Here is a 17425-nt window from a genome sequence, read left to right on the forward strand (position 1 = left end):
TTTAATTTAAAAAAAGGGTGTGTATATAGTGCGAATGCGCGTGGAAACTGTGGGTGAATAAATAGTTCATTTTAACAATTAATTTGTGATTAAGGGGGAAATGAAAATAAATAAAGTACATAAAATAAATACCTGGAAGGGGTGTGTATGTAATGCCTAAATGCGCACGGAAGAGTCCCCCAAAAGAAGTGAATCCAGTAAAAGAAAAGTAAAGACCACTGACGAAACAACAAAGACAACACCTTAGTGGGATTGTTGATTTGAAATGTAGGTTTAAGTTGTTATTGTGGAGGGGAGGGGGGTTATATTTTAGGTGTGGGTATGGTGGGGTTATAGGGTGGTTTCGTTTATTTGGTGTATTTGTGTTTGTTTTTTTTTTAAAGTTAAATTTGAATTTTAATTGACTATTATGGATGGTTTGTTTTTGGTTTGGTGTTTGTTTTTTTTTTGGAGTTTTTTTTAAAAACAATAGGGGTACTATGTATGAAAATATTTTAAAGTGAAAAATAAATGGAAAATGGTCAAGGGGGTGAGGGGAATTTTTTTTAGAATTTTTTACTAATTGGAAATGAATTTTTGACATTTGTTGGTAATTTTTTGGATAAATTGGGAAATATTTAATTTTCAGAAATTTTGGGGTTGGAAATTTCCAGCTGACAAATTTCCAAAAATTGGCCAAAAAGCGAAGGGAATTTTTAGAAATTTTTTTGAATTTTTATGAGGTGGAAATTAATTTATAAATTAAGTAAATCAGTTAAAGCAAGAAAATCAGCTTAGTTTGGTAAGGAAGGTCAAATGAAGTCAGCTAAGTCCTGTTAGTCTGTGTAAATCATGTAAGTCTGACTAAGTCAAGTCAGGTTAGTCAAATGGAACTAGGTTAGTCTAGGTGAAGTCAGATAAGTCAGTTAGGGGGACTAAGTCAGTGGAGACTAACCTAAAGGGGGTTAGTTAACCTAAGTAGGGTTAGGGTTAGGGTTAGGGTTAGGGTGACTAACCTAACTAGGGTTAGTGGGGTTAGGGTTAGGGTGACTAACCTAACTAGGGTTAGTGGGGTTAGGGTTAGGGTTAGGGTTAGGGTTAGGGTGACTAACCTAACTAGGGTTAGTGAGGTTAGGGTTAGGGTGACTAACCTAACTAGGGTTAGTGGGGTTAGGGTTAGGGTGACTAACCTAACTAGGGTTAGTGGGGTTAGGGTTAGGGTTAGGGTTACTAACCTAACTAGGGTTAGTGGGGTTAGGGTTAGGGTTAGGGTTACTAACCTAACTAGGGTTAGTTAGATTAGTTAATTAAGATCATTAAGTTAAAGCAAGTTAGGTTAACTAAAGAGAAGTTAGGGGAACTAACCTAAGGGTTAGTTAGGAAGAGGAGGAGGAGGAGGAGGAGATGGCGGCGCCTGGCGGCGGGCGGGCGGCGCGGCGGCGACGGCGGCGGTGGCTACTCGGCTGGCGGCGACGGCTCGGCAACGGGCGGACGGCGACGATCTGGCAGCGGGTCCTACGACTGGCAGACGCGGGACAGCGGTTCGGCGACTACGGGCGGCGTCGTCAGCGACTGCGGGCGGCGTCGTCTGCGACTGCGGGCGGCGTCGTCTGGAGCAGGAAGCGGAGGGCGGCGTCTTCAGCGGAGGACGTAGGGCGGCCAGGAGACGAGGGAGATGGGGGGGAAGCGTGGGAAGGAGGGAAGGAGGGGAAGCAGGGCGGGGGAAGGAAGGAGGGAGGCGGGGGAGAAGAAGGAGGAAGGAGGGAGAGAGAGAAAGAAAGAGAGAGAAAGAAAGAAAGAGAGAGAGGAGAGAGGGGAGGGCAGTTGAGAGGGGGGGAAGAGGGTGTCCGTTGGGGAAAGGGGAGGGTGAAAGAAAAGAAAAGAAAAAAATTTAAAAAATAAATTAATTAATTAATTAATTAATGCATTTAAAAAAAAGGAAAATAAAAGAAGAGGTGAGACGCCCCTGTCCCGCGCGCATACGCGGGGCAGGGGTAAAAAAATTTGCGGTGACGGGAGGAAAAGGGCGCCTGGATGTAGGAACGGAGCACGCGGACACGACCGAGGCGCGTTAAGACACGTAAAAGGGAAAAAGGGCGCGTTCACGCGCGGGACGGAGCGCGTAAATACTCATAAAAATAAAGAAAAATTAATAACTCCCAATCCGGACGTCAAAACGAAATAGCGTAAAAACAAAAATGGGCAGGATGACAGGGGGAAAACAAGGAAAATATGTGACGGAGGTTTCGGGAGGGGTAAAGGGCGGTCACGTGCAAAAAACACAAAAATCGGATCAAAAAACGCAATTAAAATTAATAGCAGAAAATTTGTGCATCGGAATGAGGTGCAGAAAAAAGAAAAACTGTGCAGAAAGACGTGCTCGACAATCCTATCACATCAAAACATAATTCCGACTGAGATAAGACGCGTTCACGTGGAAAAAACCCAAAAAAAACTCGAAAATGGGATCAAAAATTAATATTAGACCAACCGTTCACCAGAATGACACGTAATAAGAAGGAAAAATCGCCGCAAGAAGGATTGGCATAGGGTTATCATGTTAAACCGCAGTTCCGGTGGAAGTAGGAGGGGTTCACATGCAAAAAACTCCAAAAATACGCCCGAAAACTCATTTAAAAATTAATAAGTAAAAATTCGAAAGTCGAAAAAGGGTGGAGGAAAAAGGAAAAAGATAGGGGAAGACACAGGGACACGGCTGGCACATCAAATTGGAATTCCGATGCAAACAGGGCAGGTTCACATGGAAAAAGGTCAAAAAGACGCACGAAAAGGTCTTAAAAAATCGAAAAATTAATATTGGACAAACCATGTAGCGGAATGACTCGGAGAAAAAAGGAAAAATGTCAGAGGAAAAGTGTTTGTCAGGGCTATGACATCAGATCACGGTTCCGAAGCAAGCAAAGCGCATTCACATGGAAAACTGGCTAATTTGCGCAAAATGCTTCAAAATTTAATAACTCAAAAACCGTACACCGGAACAGGGGTAGGTAAAAAGGAAAAATGGTCACTTCAAAGAGAGGAACAGGGCTATAAGGTTGGATGTGGATTTGGTGAACGTAGGGTGCATTCACATGGCAGGACCTCAAAAGCAGGGAATGAAGGAAAACTGCAAGGGAACAGTCCCAAGGGTGGGTGGAACATAAACGGGTGGGTGGGAAGGGACCCCATTAGGGTAAAAGCAAGTCATGGCATAAAGGCATGAGCAGGTGAAGGCATATGCAGAAGGGTATGCAATGTAGACACGCAGGGACGCGTCCCCACACTTAAGATCTTAATGGAGAGGGTTAATCGAACAACAGGGACCTAGGACCACGCCACAGACCATCCACTAACGTCCCCACACTTAAAACATGAACGTCACGGAGAAACAGAAGTTGTAGGGTTAGAAAAACTTGGCCCATGTTGTTTGAGAATCAAGGGTGATTGTCAATGGCACATCCGGTGTTGTTGTCGGCTCTGCTGGAGGTACCAAGGCATCGTCGCTGTACACGTCCTTCATGGCAGGGACCACGCGGCAGCACCCAAGGAGGTAGCTGGTGGAAGGAATCGCAAGAAATTCGTCGATAATGAGGGATATTGCACTCAACTCACAGTCACTCATATGGAATGAAAGAACAGTCACTCACCCCATGACTAATATCACTCGAGGAAGAAGGATTGAAACCCATATCTCATACCCGGTTGAGGAATCAACAGGGGAATGGTGCAGAGGGAGTATGCCAGGGTGCACAGTTGATGGTGCATTAGTGCATCCAACCCGTCTGGCATAAGTGCAAGGAGGAAGGCAAGGGAGCCTTACAGTGCAGTGTACAGAACAGAGTGATGTGTCCGGTGATGACGGCAAAGACCCATCCCGTGGGTACATAGGAAAACGGGAACATACCTGACTCCAAGTGTCGTAACGTCCCTCAATCTCACCTCTCGGTAATTGATTGAAGAAACTCCAGTCACACTCATCCCATCCTCTGTCTCACGCTCTGTTGATAAATACAGGAGGGCAACCATATCCTGAAACCTGTTGATGTAATCCTCACGGTCACTTGTGCAAAGGTTGTATGCCTTATGCGCATTTGATGGTGCAACTGTGCGTCTCGCCCTGTGCCGGCATACGGTGCAAGAAGGAAGGCCAGGGAGCCTTATGGTGCAGTGCACAGAAACAAATTCTGCTTTGTGCATTGAGAGGTCCATCCCGTGCGTGCAACACTTCATTCACACTTCTCACCTCTCATTTGATTTGAAGGGAAAAGACTGGTCACTCACCCCACCCTCTGTCTCACTCTCTGTTGATAGTTACAAAGGGCAACCATACTCACGTCCCCCATCCGGTTAGGATGAAAGCTCACATCACTCAATTGTTTGTCGATGAAGATCGTGTCATCAGTTGTTGAAGAGGCGTACCCAGGGAGGTAGCCATCAAATCAAACGTTGTGTTAGATAGAACATGTCGTCTGCGAGAGGACAGGTAGACACTCTGTAGAGAGTCCCAGGACACAGCGTACCAAGGGAGATAGCTTCGGAATTGGATCCTGGGGATATCAATTGATGAATCCACTTTCTGGACTGCTGGGTGTTACCACCTTTTCCACAGCCAGCTTCTCGCCCAAGGGTGTTTGCCATCTTTTCTTGGAACGAGGCCTGCTATGACAGGGAATTGCTTCCTTTTCTCTCATAACAGATTTGTTTTTCTTATTTTTTTCCTTTTTTTTAAATTTTTTGTTTGTTTTCCCCTATTCCCAAGGGTGTTTCCATTTTTTCTCGAAGAATAGGTCGGCATGACAGGGACCTAAGTCCTTTTCTCCCATGACCGATATGTATATATATATATATTTTCTTTTCTTTTCTCGAATTGAGCAAGGGAATGGTAGAAAGACCATTTGTCAGAACCAACCTCGCCATTGTCGCCGGTGGAAAATAGAGGATAAGAGATCTCGGCTGGAAGGGGGGTTTGAGGGAACAGAGGGTTGCGTCCACCTCATCAAGAGTGACTGAAGAACGGCTATCAAAAGTAGCATCATAAGAAGTACAGTGCCGCGCCAATGAGGGAAAAGATCAAGTGACCGTAATTGTCAAGATCCCCAAGGAGGGAATTACTTCTTCAGGCGATATCCATTGATCAGAAAGGGATCATCAGAGGCATCAATGGTCTGCACTTGGACAGAGCCATTAGGGTTGACGGCAAGTATCTTATATGGGCCCATCCACTGCTGTTGAAGCTTGCCAGGAAACTTGCCAAATCGTGAATCATAGGCTAGGACCAAATCACCTTCTTTGAACTCCTTGTGCTTGATGAAGCTATCATGGTAAGCCTTACGTCGAGCTTGCGTGGCTTCCATGCACTAGAGAGCCATCCTACGAATTTCATCCAAACATTCCAGGTGCAGGAGACGGCGTTGCAGTGAATCATCGTCCCCCAAACGCTCTTTGATAGGCACTCTCAAAGAGGGTAATTCCTGTTCAACAGGGAAAATAGCTTCTGTACCATACACCAGCTGGAAGGGTGTCTGTCTTCTTGCTGCTTTATGGGAGGTTCTCTACGCCCAGAGGGCCTCTGTAAGTCGATCATCCCAATCACGACGATGTGCGGCAATCGTTCTTGTCAGAATCGAGCAGAGGATGCGATTGGTGACTTCGACTTGGCCGTTGGCTCTAGGGTAATAAGGAGTGGACTTGCGATGGCGGATCTTATACAACTCTGTCAATTCTTCCATGACTTTGTAAAGGAAATGAGTGCCTCTGTCACTTACCAGCTCTAAGGGACTACCAAAACGGGTGATGATATTCTCGTACATGAACAGGGCCACGCTGTTACGATCGTCCCGCTTGAGGGCTTTAGCTTCACACCACTTTGTGACATAATCCGTACATACGAGGATGTATCGGTTCTATTTCCTTCTGGTAGGAGGATCGATTGGACCTAGAAGTCGATGCCCCACTTCTCAAACGGCTTTAAGGGAAGGATAGGTTGCAGTGGCATGGCACTTGTCTTGGTGGGTTTTCCCATTCTCTGACAAGCATCACATCTTTTACAGTAATCATAGGCATCCTTGTGAATGGTAGGCCACCAATATCCTGCTAGCAGAGCCTTCCTGGCTGTAGCTTCTCCTACAAAGTGGCCTCCACATGGCTCGTCATGGCAAGCCTTCAGAACAATCCAAATCTCATTTCCTGCAACACATCTTCGGAGCACTTCATCTTTTCCTTTCTTGTACAGTGCACCGCCTAACAAGGTGTAGGGGGCTGATTCCAGCATAAGCTTCTTCCTCTCCCGACTAGAAATGCCAGGAGGGTACTGTTGGGTTGCCAACAGATTGGCAATGTCTGCATACCAGGGAGTTACAGTTTCTACCAGGAATAGGGAAGCATCAGGGAGGTCTGGATCATCATGCTCCTTGTCTGCAGTTTGTGGGATACGCGACAGATGATCAGCCAGAACATGGGAATGACCAGGCTTAGTAATCACCTCAAAGTCGAACTCCTGGAATAAAAGGAGCCATCTCATCATTCGTCCTTTCACATCTGCTTTGTTCATCAGGAAGGACAGGGCCTCATGATCCACATAAAATTTAAAGTGGGTAGATAGGAGGTAATGGCGAAACTTTTCCAGGGCAAACACCATTGCCAAGCACTCCAGCTCTGTCACTGTATAGTTCCATTCTCGATCAGTGACTTTTCGGCTTGCATAATAGATCGGTTGATCCAGCTTCGAGGAGCCCTTCTGGCAAAGGACAGCACCTAAGCCTTCAATTGATGCATCAGTGTGTACATGAAACTCTTTCGTCCAATCAGGAGGTTGCAGAATGGGTGCCTCAATCAGACACTGCTTCAGAGTGTGGAAGGCTTTGTCACATTCTTCCGCCCAAGTAAACTCTGCATCTTTCCTCAGAAGCTTGTGCAAGGAGGTTGCCTTTGTTGCAAAATGAGCTATGAACCTTCTGTAGTAACCCACATGGCCTAAGAATCCCCTCAACTGTTTGAGGTTGGTGGGTACTGTCAGAGCTGCGATCTTTTCAATCTTTGTAGGGTCTGTTGATATCCCTTGTGCAGAGACAATGTGGCCCAACAGAACTCCGGAAGAGATCCCAAAGCTGCTTTTGTCGGGGTTGAGGGAAATCCCATACTCCCGGCATCGGTCAAAGCATTGTTCCAGGTATTCCCAGTGTTCACGGATCAAACTATAGACACAGAAGTCATCCAAATATACCTCAATGAAATCGTGCAGATGATTTTGAAATGCGGCCATCATGACTCGCTTAAAAGTAGCAGGGGCATTGGAGAGTCCAAATGGCATCACTCGGTAAGCGTAGGTCCCCCATTCTGTGGTGAAGTTTGTTTTGGATTGGTCCTCTTCTGCAATTTGGACTTGGTTATATCTGCTGAATCCATCCAGAAGGGAATAAAGCTCATGTCATGCCACTGTGTCCAATAGTTGGTCTATGAAAGGGATAGGAAAGTGATCCTTCTTCGTCTTGGAATTCAACTTGCGGAAGTCCACACATGTTCGAAGCTTGCCATTCTTCTTGGGTACAACCACAATGGGTGAAACCCATTCACTATTTGCCACTGGATAGATGAACTCAGCTTCCAGAAGCTTCAGCAGCTCCGCTTTCACCAATGTGGAATAATTCGACTTCATTCACCTCTGTCGTTGCCATACTGGCTTGGCATCAGGCTCCAAGTCAATATGATGTTGACATATTGTGGGATCAATCCCCTTTAGGTCTTTGTAAGACCATGCAAACACGTCCAAATTCTCTTTCAACAAGTTGTACAAGGTTGACAACTCCTCTTCTGGGAGGCTACTACCCACCTTCAAGTGGCGTTCAGTGCCATATGCATCCACAAAGGTTAACTGCCTTTCACCTTCTACTTCACGGATGAAGGTCCCACCGACTGCTTCTGGATACAGATCCAACTCCTTCAAGGGAGTGGTGTCCTCTTCTGATGTCCCACTAGAACCAACTTCTTCTTTTGGTGGAGACTTAGGTTGCTCCTTAAGATGTTGAAATGGGATTAGAGCTGTTTCGGGTTTGGTTTCAAAATTAATTACCTCTTGGCTTGAAGACTCCTCTTCTGAAGATGACACATCCAAGAACGTCACATAACAGGGACCCTCTGATGCCTGTTGGGTTTGTGGGACTGGTGCTCGTTGGCACGGTGCATCATCATCATCTTTCTTTGGCAAGGATGGGTGAGGGCGGCATGAGCCACTACTGAAAGACGGCTTGTTCTTCTTAACCCACATCTTATAAGAATTTTGCGTATAAGAAGATCCATTTACCAGACCAAATGGTACCATCGCCATTCTGTCCCATAGCATGAGCTCACGTGCTTCGGATGCTTCTGAAACTTCTTCTCCAAATATATCCTCTGCAGTTGGGATAGATTCTTCTGGCTCACTTTCATAACCTTCTTCGTCCATATCATATCCATCCTCTTCTATCTCTGTCTCTGCTTCTGCTTCTGTCTTTGTAGGAGCTCTGTAACAGAAGAACAGATTCTCTGTTTCCTCTTCTGTCTCTGTCTCTGCTTCTGCTTCTGTCTCTGCTTCTGCTTCTATCTCTGCTTCTGCTATGGCCATGTAACAGGGAGAGCAGTACATCCATGCTTCTAACTCACTGTCAGAAGTGATTTCAGAAGTCGTTCCTGGTTCAGGCAGGAAGTATTCACCCATTGATAATGGCTTTGCATCTTTTGGAAGTCGGCTTACAGTATCCACTGTTAAGGAACGTGCCACTGTTTTCTTGGGAAGGATCTGTTTGACAGCATCTTCGTCTGCTGATGTTCCATCCGTAGCCTCATTAGGAGAATCAGAAGATAATTCCAAGGAGGTGGATCCATGTCCTTTTTGAGAACCATACAGTTTCAGCACCACTTTGTTGGGTCCTCTACCCAAGGTCAAGGTTCCTTTGAACCAATCCGTCCTTGCTCGGGCTTCAAAAAGCCATGGTCTGCCCAATAACAGAGGATAGGATGTACCATAAGAATTTGGCTTCACCACCAGATAGGTTAGCCAATAATCTTTTCCAGCCACTGTAGTCTTCACATATGGGAGAATGCCTAAAGGCTTGATTCTGCTCTGATCCGCCAGTCTGATGAGCCATTGGGTGGGTTGCACACCTTGTAGGCCTAGATCCTTCATTGTCACATCCGTCATAATGTTCACTGATGAACCATCATCAATTAGTGCATTTGCAATGAAGCAGCCTTCTATCCACACGCCAGTCTCTGGGGTACCCGGATCTAGAAAGGCGTTAGCTACGTCCACTTCTTTGACAGGCTCTGGAGCTTTGTTGGACTTTGTCACTGTTGAGGGAGCAATCCTTAAACCACATCTTCTTGTCAATATACTTTTGAACCTTTTCCGGCAACTGGGAGACAACATCAATAATTGTCAGAATGTGAGATTTGGTCTAAAGGTATCTAGATCTTTGATCAGATCGTATTCCTTAATAGGATCCATTGGCTTCTCTAATCGGTTAGGGAATGGGGCAACACCCATTTTCATTTTTTCTCTTTCTTCCAACAGAGGCATCATGGGAACGTCTTCTGCCACTTGTGGCACTTCCTCCTCTTCTGTCTCCTGGACCTCTGGTCTTGTCTCTGTAACTGTCTCTGTAACTCTCTCTGGCACTGTAGGGCTCTGTATGGCATTGTCAAGCTTTGTTCTGTTCTGTTCTTCTGGTGGAAGATTGAACTTCACTGTTCTGGCAGGAGGGTTACTTTCTTTCTGGATAGGTGGTTCCTTCTGCTTTGCACGAGTGATGGCAGCAACTTCCAATTCCACTAAATTGGAGGTAGGCTCTTGGGCCTTGGCCGGACTATCAGTAGCACGGTTTTTCACTGGGGCTGGGCATGGACAGTCCTTTGCAGTGTGGCCTTCTCCTTTGCATCGACTGCATAAGGGCTTGTAATCCACTAACCTTCGAGGATTTGGACAATTTGGTGAAATGTGTCCCTTTTCTCCGCATCTATAACACTCCACTTCTGATCTCTAACCACCGCCAAACTGTCTTCCTCTGTAACTTTGAGAGGGAAATCTTCTGGGTCCAAAATTAGGACCAAACTCTCTAGGCTTGGGTCCAATATCTTGTGTTGTCATTTTTTATTCCAGCAAGTTAAATCTTGCGTCTTCTTCCTTCCTTCTCCTATCATGCATCTCTTTCAGAGAGCAAATGTCCTCTGTATGGTTCTTCGGCAAACAGTAGGAACAGAAGGCCCCAGGAATGGTTGGTTTTCGTGTACATTCAGTGGCTAAATGGCCTGCTTGATGACACTTACCACACCAAGTATTTGACCGCATCACATCTCTTCCTGCGCCTGCAACGTTGGATATGCTAGCGGTATTCACTTTCAGCATCTGTAGCTGCTCTATAATCACATCCATCAACTCCTTTTTTATGTTGGCAACTGAGTTAGATAAGTAGTCCTTCAAGCTTTCTCCTCCGGAGGTACTGACAGTAGGGTTTTGAGGAGTCTCTGTAATCACTGCATAAACCGGTTGGGCTGGTACAAAGGGGTCCCTGTTCTGGTTCTGATTCAGAGCTCCTGTTTGAACTGTTGGCTGTTGACTCCAGTTGGTAGGATTCCACTGTTGCTGCTGATTTGGCATGGAGAAAATTGGTTGGGACCATTGTTGTTGTGGTTGAACCATCATTTGAGGCATGGATTGTGGCCACTGTGGATTTGGTGCACTGTATTGTGATACTGAGGGCATCTATTGGTAAGGGTAGGGAACAGTCCCTGGGACTGCATTTGGTGGATACATCATTCCTGGCATCAGAGGAGGTAGGACTCGTCTTCCTGTATTCATCGCTAATCTATCTTTCACTTCATCGTACAGTCTTGCACCTTCTGTTGCAACTTGCAGTGTGGCTGGTCTTTGCAGCTCCACAAACTTACGGACTTCTGGTTGTAATCCTCTGAGAAACACCCCCTTCTGAATGCCATCATCTAGATTATGGTTAGTCCATCTCTTCAGGATGGATTCCATTCGTGAGACATAAGCTTCCACTCTTTCTCCAGAAGACTAACTTAGGTTCATAAATTCCTCTCGCATCCGCTCTTCAAAACCTTCACGCCTGAATTTAGTGAGGAAGGCCAACTTCAGGTCATCCCATGTGCCAAAAGTTCCTGCTGCTTGTCTCTCATACCACTGAAACGCCGCGCCCTTGAAAGTGGCAGGGAATATTGCTAACCAATGCTCAGGGGTTCTGGCATTGTTAGCCACACATGCTACCATAAACTCTGCTACATGAAGATCGGGGTCTTCATTGTACTCTCCCTTAAAAACTGGCAATGGGACTATATTCGCTGGCCTGTCATCAATATTTCCAGGACGGATCTGGCTTGGAAGTGGACCTCTAGCAGGAGGAGGAAGGGATTGATGTGCCATTGGGACTTCTGTAAAGAGTTCCGCAAGGGCGTCAAAGGCGGCTTCTACTGCGAGCTCGTTCTCGGCCTTGATTTTTGCTTTCTCTCTTCTCACGTACCTCTGGACTCGTTCTAACGCTTGCCTCTTTATTGCGTCATTCATCAGGGGGTTGGCTCCACTATGTTGTTAGTGCTCCCTAGAGGGTTAACAGAAGGCTTCAGTCTCTGGAGGACTCTCTGCCAACATTTCTTCTACTTCTTTCTTTTCAATGTCCCTGAATTCTGCTTTCATTCCACTGCACAGAGGAAGGTATTCGATTCTGAAAGTGTCAAAATGTATACGTCTGAGCATTGTGGTGGTGCCATCATCATAGTAATGCCAGCTTCTGATGGTTTCAACAGTGTATGTTGTGAAAAACACTTTGTCTACCAACTTCCAATGGGTTGCTAATTGAACAAACAGAAAATTATCCGTACACCAAGCATCCCATGTATCTTGCTGTTGAGCATCCACGAACAAATTCCAACTCTTTTTCTTCTTGTCTTTGTGAACCTCTACAGACCAAGACTCCTGAAGCTTCTTCACAATCTCCCACTTGATGTTGTCTGGAAACTTCTCAATGAATGCCAAATCTTCCATGGATGGTCATTCTCTCTGTTTCTGCTCTTCAGTTTATTCCCAAACAGTTTGCCACCAAGATGCAAGTTTCTGCTGCTTCAACAGGAAGAGGAAACTGTCCACCACATAGAGCATGCATCATGATGGTGATGTGTTTCCGCCATTGTGGGATGAACTTCTTGTGGAAAGTGGCTTTGATTATGAGGAATTCCAACTCTTCAGTGGAAGAAGGAACTTTACAAACATCCATTGAATTCTTCTCTTCTTGGCAATGCCATTTCCTTCATTTTCAGCCTCTTCTGGTGCTTGTTGATGGCAAGTTTTCCCCGGCTGCGCACCAAAAACATGGAGCCCCAAGAGGAACACCAAGGAAAAGGGAATTCTCTTGCAAGAAAATCTATCTTGTAACATCAACAAGCATGTTTGTCATGTTTCATATGATCACAATGAAGAAAAGAACACCAGGCACAACAAATCTTCATGCAGCATCATGTAGATCTCCCACGGATTTGATAGAATCAACCATATTCTTCAATATCTTCATAAAATCTATTAATAGAACAAAGAAAGCAAAGGAATACACCATCTTTGAATGGAAATACATCACATAGTATTCATCTTCAATATCTTCATAGTCTTCTCTCTCAATCTCTCATATACAATCACTCTGGTTGAGTAGAATTGGCTATCTCTGACTCTCTCTCTCTCTCTCCATCAATAATACATCATATACTCACTACAATCTCTCAAAATCACCCTCAATAATCCTTCTTAGGTCGTGGATACCCCTCCCAAGAGGTATGTCTGATATGAAGGGTCACTAGAGCCACTACAGTGTCCTTTCATAGCTCACTACTGTCACTTCACTCTAGTCTTCACTTGAGTCTTCAACAGCTACTTCTTTCAGCTCTTTTACGCTTGTATTCACCTCTTTCCAAGGCTAGAAAACTTTCCCAAGCTACACTCTCATCCATCAGAACACATACATAAGCATATACAACAGTCATAGAACAGTACTAGAATAGCTACAGTACAGAACAGAACAGAACAGAAACAGAAGCTCTACAGAAGACCTACAGAAGGTTACAGAAGGTCATCAAAACCACATAAATCATTCTCAAACCATTCCAAACTCTCACAAACCATTCAATAAACTTTCACAAGATCTCAATCTTCATCAATGAATACTCCATCCCTCCTTACAGAAGACGATCAGAACAAAACAAACCAAAACAGAGCAAAACAGAAGGTATACAGAACCAATCAGAACCTATCAGAACATCACAGAACCACCAATAAACATCATGAACTTCCAAAACACAATCAATATAATCCAAAACACTCTCAAACCACTTCTAAACCAATCAATCATCTCATAAAATCAACCATTCAGCTCTCAAAAACAACAAAAATCAGCCAAAAAACAAGTCATTTCAACACTCAACAACTTCAAACGGTGCTTTCTTTGTAGATGTGTGTGGTGTATTGTTATATGCAAACTGTAATAAATACAAGTGTATGTCCCATGTCTATGGTTTAGAAATAGTGTAAGCACGTAAAAGATCTAATGTAGTACAGTTAGTGGCTTCAGTTTGTCCATTAGTTTCAGGATGAAATGCAGATGAGAAATCAATTTTTGTGCCTAGGTTAGCAAATAGAGTAATCCAAAAGAAGTTACAAAATCTAGAATCACGATCAGAAATAATAACTTTTGGTAATCCATGGTTAGTCAAAACAGTTTTCAAAAACAATTGTGCTGCCTGTGATGTTGTTAAAGTTTTCTTACATGGAATGAAATATGCTTGTTTACTAAACCTGTCTACTACTGTCCAGATCATATCATGGTTAAATTTAGTATTAGGTAAACCAATAATAAAATCCATAGAAATTTGTTTCCATGGTCTCGATGGAATAGGTAAAGGCATAAGTAATCCATACTGTTTACCATGATGTCTCTTAACTCTTTGACAAATCAAACATTCAGAAACAAAGTTAGATACATCAGTGTCCATATGCGGCCAATAAAAATCTTCAGTTAATGTACGTAAAGTAGATATGATACCTCTATGACCTTGATATGGAGGACAATGAATCTCATTCAAAACAAAAGATCTGAATGGAACTGTAACACATAATCTCTTTTCATAAAACATGAATCCATCATTATAAGATAGTGAATCAATAGGAATCCAGTTATTTTGAACTAATTTATTCCAATCAGCATGAAAAATAATGTCCTGATGATAAGTATCTTTCATAGCAATCAAAGAATCAAATGATATAACAGAAATATTATGAATGGCAGGTCTTCTACTTAATGCATCGGCCACTACATTTTCTTTACCGGGTTGATATTGAATGATAGGATGAAAACTCTAAATAAAGGCTGCCCATTTGATATGTCGGTCAGATATTTGAGGTTGGCTAAGTAATTGTCTAATACTTTGTTGATCAGTCTTAATCATAAATTCAGAGCCCATTAAATAATGTTTCCATTGTCTTAAGGCTTGTACCACAGCTAATAATTCTTTATCATATGTGGAATATTTCAGTTCGGAGGATTTCAGCTTACAACTAGAATAGGCTATGGGATGATTGTCCTGCATAAGTACGGCTCCTATTCCTGATCCGCTAGCATCAGTCACTACTAAAAAGAATGGTCTATTAAAATCAGACAACTGTAAAACAGGAGCATGGGTTAATGCATGTTTCAATAAGTAATGCGTAGGTACAGTCTGTAACTTCAATTCTTTTACTAGCTTTGCAGAAATAAAATCATGAGTACTACCATCATCATGCAAAATAATCTTTTCCTTTCCATGCACTAAACATTTCATTGTCAATAAAGAATGTGGAGTTGGCATACCTGGTAAAGTATCCGAAGGAGTAGTAATGTCGTCTTCATCTTCCGTGAAATCAGGCATTTCTTCATGTTCGTCATCTTCCATTGCTCCAAGGTAGTTGATATGGACAGGTGGCTTCTTTGAATGGCAATTTGCTGCTAGATGTCCAAGTTGGTGGCATTTATAACACACTATAGGCTTGGCTTTGGTTACATTGTTTGCAATGGCAGGAAGTCTAGGGACATTAGGATTTGGCTGTGGAATAGGCTTAGGGTTGTGATTGGTATTGGATGGTAAAGTAGGTGGTTTTGCCCAAGTTTTACAGAAAGATGATGAAGGAAAACGACCTTGATTAAATCTTCTAAAATTTGAGTTGAATTGCTTAGATCCATAGTTATCATTGGCTTGGAATTGCTGTGGACGTCTGTCTCTTCCTCGCAGCTTGTCTTCAGTGTCATGAGCTAATGAAATTGCGTCTTCAAGAGTTGCAGGCTTGAACATATTAACTTCAGCGTAGTAATGCCCAAGTAATCTAGACATATACTTGCGCTTGTGTGTCACTTCAGGTACGTCTTCAAGCATGCGTAGCTGGAGTAATGCATTCCAAAAGCATTCCATGTACTGAGGAATAGGCTCACGATCCCGTTTACTGAAGAAGGTCCCATTGCTTTATAGCTTTTTCATGAAATTGTGGAGGAAGGAAATTCTGCATAAACTTCTTCTTGAAATTCTCCCAGGTAGTGGGACAATCTATACTTTTACGAACCACGGTCTACCAAAGAGATGCTCTATCCACTAAATCATTAGTGACACACTTGATTTTATCTTTCTTTGCATATGTTTCCTCATGAAAGTAGTCATCGAACTGACTAATGAATGCAAGAACAGTTTTTCCCTCTCGAGTGCCATTGAAAGTATGGAATTTGAAATTTCTTTTACTTATCTTTGTTTCCTTGCGGATGGATTGAGCTTCGAGAGTCACATCGATGGTATGTCGAATAAGGTCTTCAGATTGAGGTTCGTCTTTGTCGGTAGTCGATCTTTCTAAATTAGCCAATTGAACTTGTAATGCTTGCCTAGCTCGTCGTTCTTCATCCAACTGCATCATAATTAAGTCCAGCTTTTGCTCCATCGTAGGTTCAGGTAGATCGCCTTCAGCCATTAAATCATCCATATGTGATTCCGTCATCCTGCAAAACTCAAAAGACCTCACACTCTCAAAATCAAATTAGCGGGATGAGCGTAGCTCAAGATCAAGTGTACAAGGCTTATATATTTTTGTGTATGGCTTTCACAATCTTCGTCTTCGACTATTGCGGGATTTGTAATCTTTGAAAAATCTGCGTTTTAATCTTCTGCGTGTGCTGAAAATGCTTCAGCAAACTTGCGTATGCGAAGAGCACCTTCCAATGAACAACTTTGCAGTTCAGAGTTTCTGCGCAGGAACAGCCCTTCTATGAGTTTTGAACAGAAGTCAGCTTTGACTTCAGATGACTTATCTGACTTGCAAAGTTGCAGACTTATGTGACTTGCAGAGTACCAAGACTTGCAGAACTTGGTTGCTTTATCAGACTTGCAGAACTTGAACTTGGAAGACTTGCAATACTTGCTGAGTTTTTATGTGACTTGTGGCTTAGAAGACTTAGTGTAATAGGCTTAGTAAAGGGCAGCAAAATGTCGTCGATTTTAGGGGGCGGCCGTTTTTCAGCCCGACGGAAATTTCGCAGTCATCCTCAGAGGCGCCGAATAAAATCGTGAAGATTTTTAAAGGTTCTTTAAGCTTTGAATTAAAGATTTTAAGCTTTTAAGCTATGGAGTCTTATCTTTGTTTGAAGACAACTTGATGTAGGAGATATCCACGTGGTCCTCCGCCTCTACAAACTGGTCCTTCGCGATTTGATGATGGAAACAGAGGTTCTTCATCGCCAGGAATCCACGTGTATCGACCGTTCGCGACGAGATTGACCGTAGAGCTCGATCGTTCCAGGGGCTCCGCCTTCACACAAGATGGGTAGCGATTGGAAGCTCTTGATCTCAACTTCGCTCTGATACCACTGGTGCACAGATCGTATGTTGTACACTCGCGTAGTGAATGCCGGAAGGTCCCCAAGAATAATAGAACTCTACTTTTTGCACAAAACTCAAGGTAAAAAGCATGCACGACATGAACAAGAGACCAATTGGGTGCAATCTCCCCCCATGCTTTGTGTGAGCGCTCCACAAAGCATGTATTTTATGTATTAATCATCTTTAAGCTCAAATAACAGCCCAAATTACAAAATAGCAAGCTTTTAGCTTTTGAGTTTGCTTTAGCACAAAATAGGAATAAAGATAACAGGTGGTGCCCAAAGAGTCTGGCATACCCAATACAATGTCCAAGTACAAATAACATAATCGTGCGCCCATGCGCATACAAAATAATAAACAAATATCCAATGCCTCAATAAATAGGCGTAAAAAAATATAGGCGGCATGCCTAAGGTATGCGCCCATCAAAATATAAATGATAAATCGAATACTCGTTATCCTCCAATGCTTTCCTCCGCCACTGCTGCTATCTCTACATATCAACTGAAGCATTCACAATCGTTAG

The 17425-nt window shown here is 43.5% G+C and overlaps 1 pseudogene; it reads left to right on the forward strand.

Moving 5' to 3' along the window:
• Positions 1-1383: 1383 nt before the first annotated feature.
• Positions 1384-17425, forward strand: part of LOC148041369 (ribonuclease TUDOR 1-like) — a 92380-nt pseudogene continuing 76338 nt past the window's right edge.

This window comes from Lygodium microphyllum, chromosome 1 (assembly GCF_053477565.2).
Source record: "Lygodium microphyllum isolate KBCC chromosome 1, Lygodium_microphyllum_v1.1.10, whole genome shotgun sequence".
Lineage (NCBI taxonomy): Eukaryota > Viridiplantae > Streptophyta > Polypodiopsida > Schizaeales > Lygodiaceae > Lygodium > Lygodium microphyllum.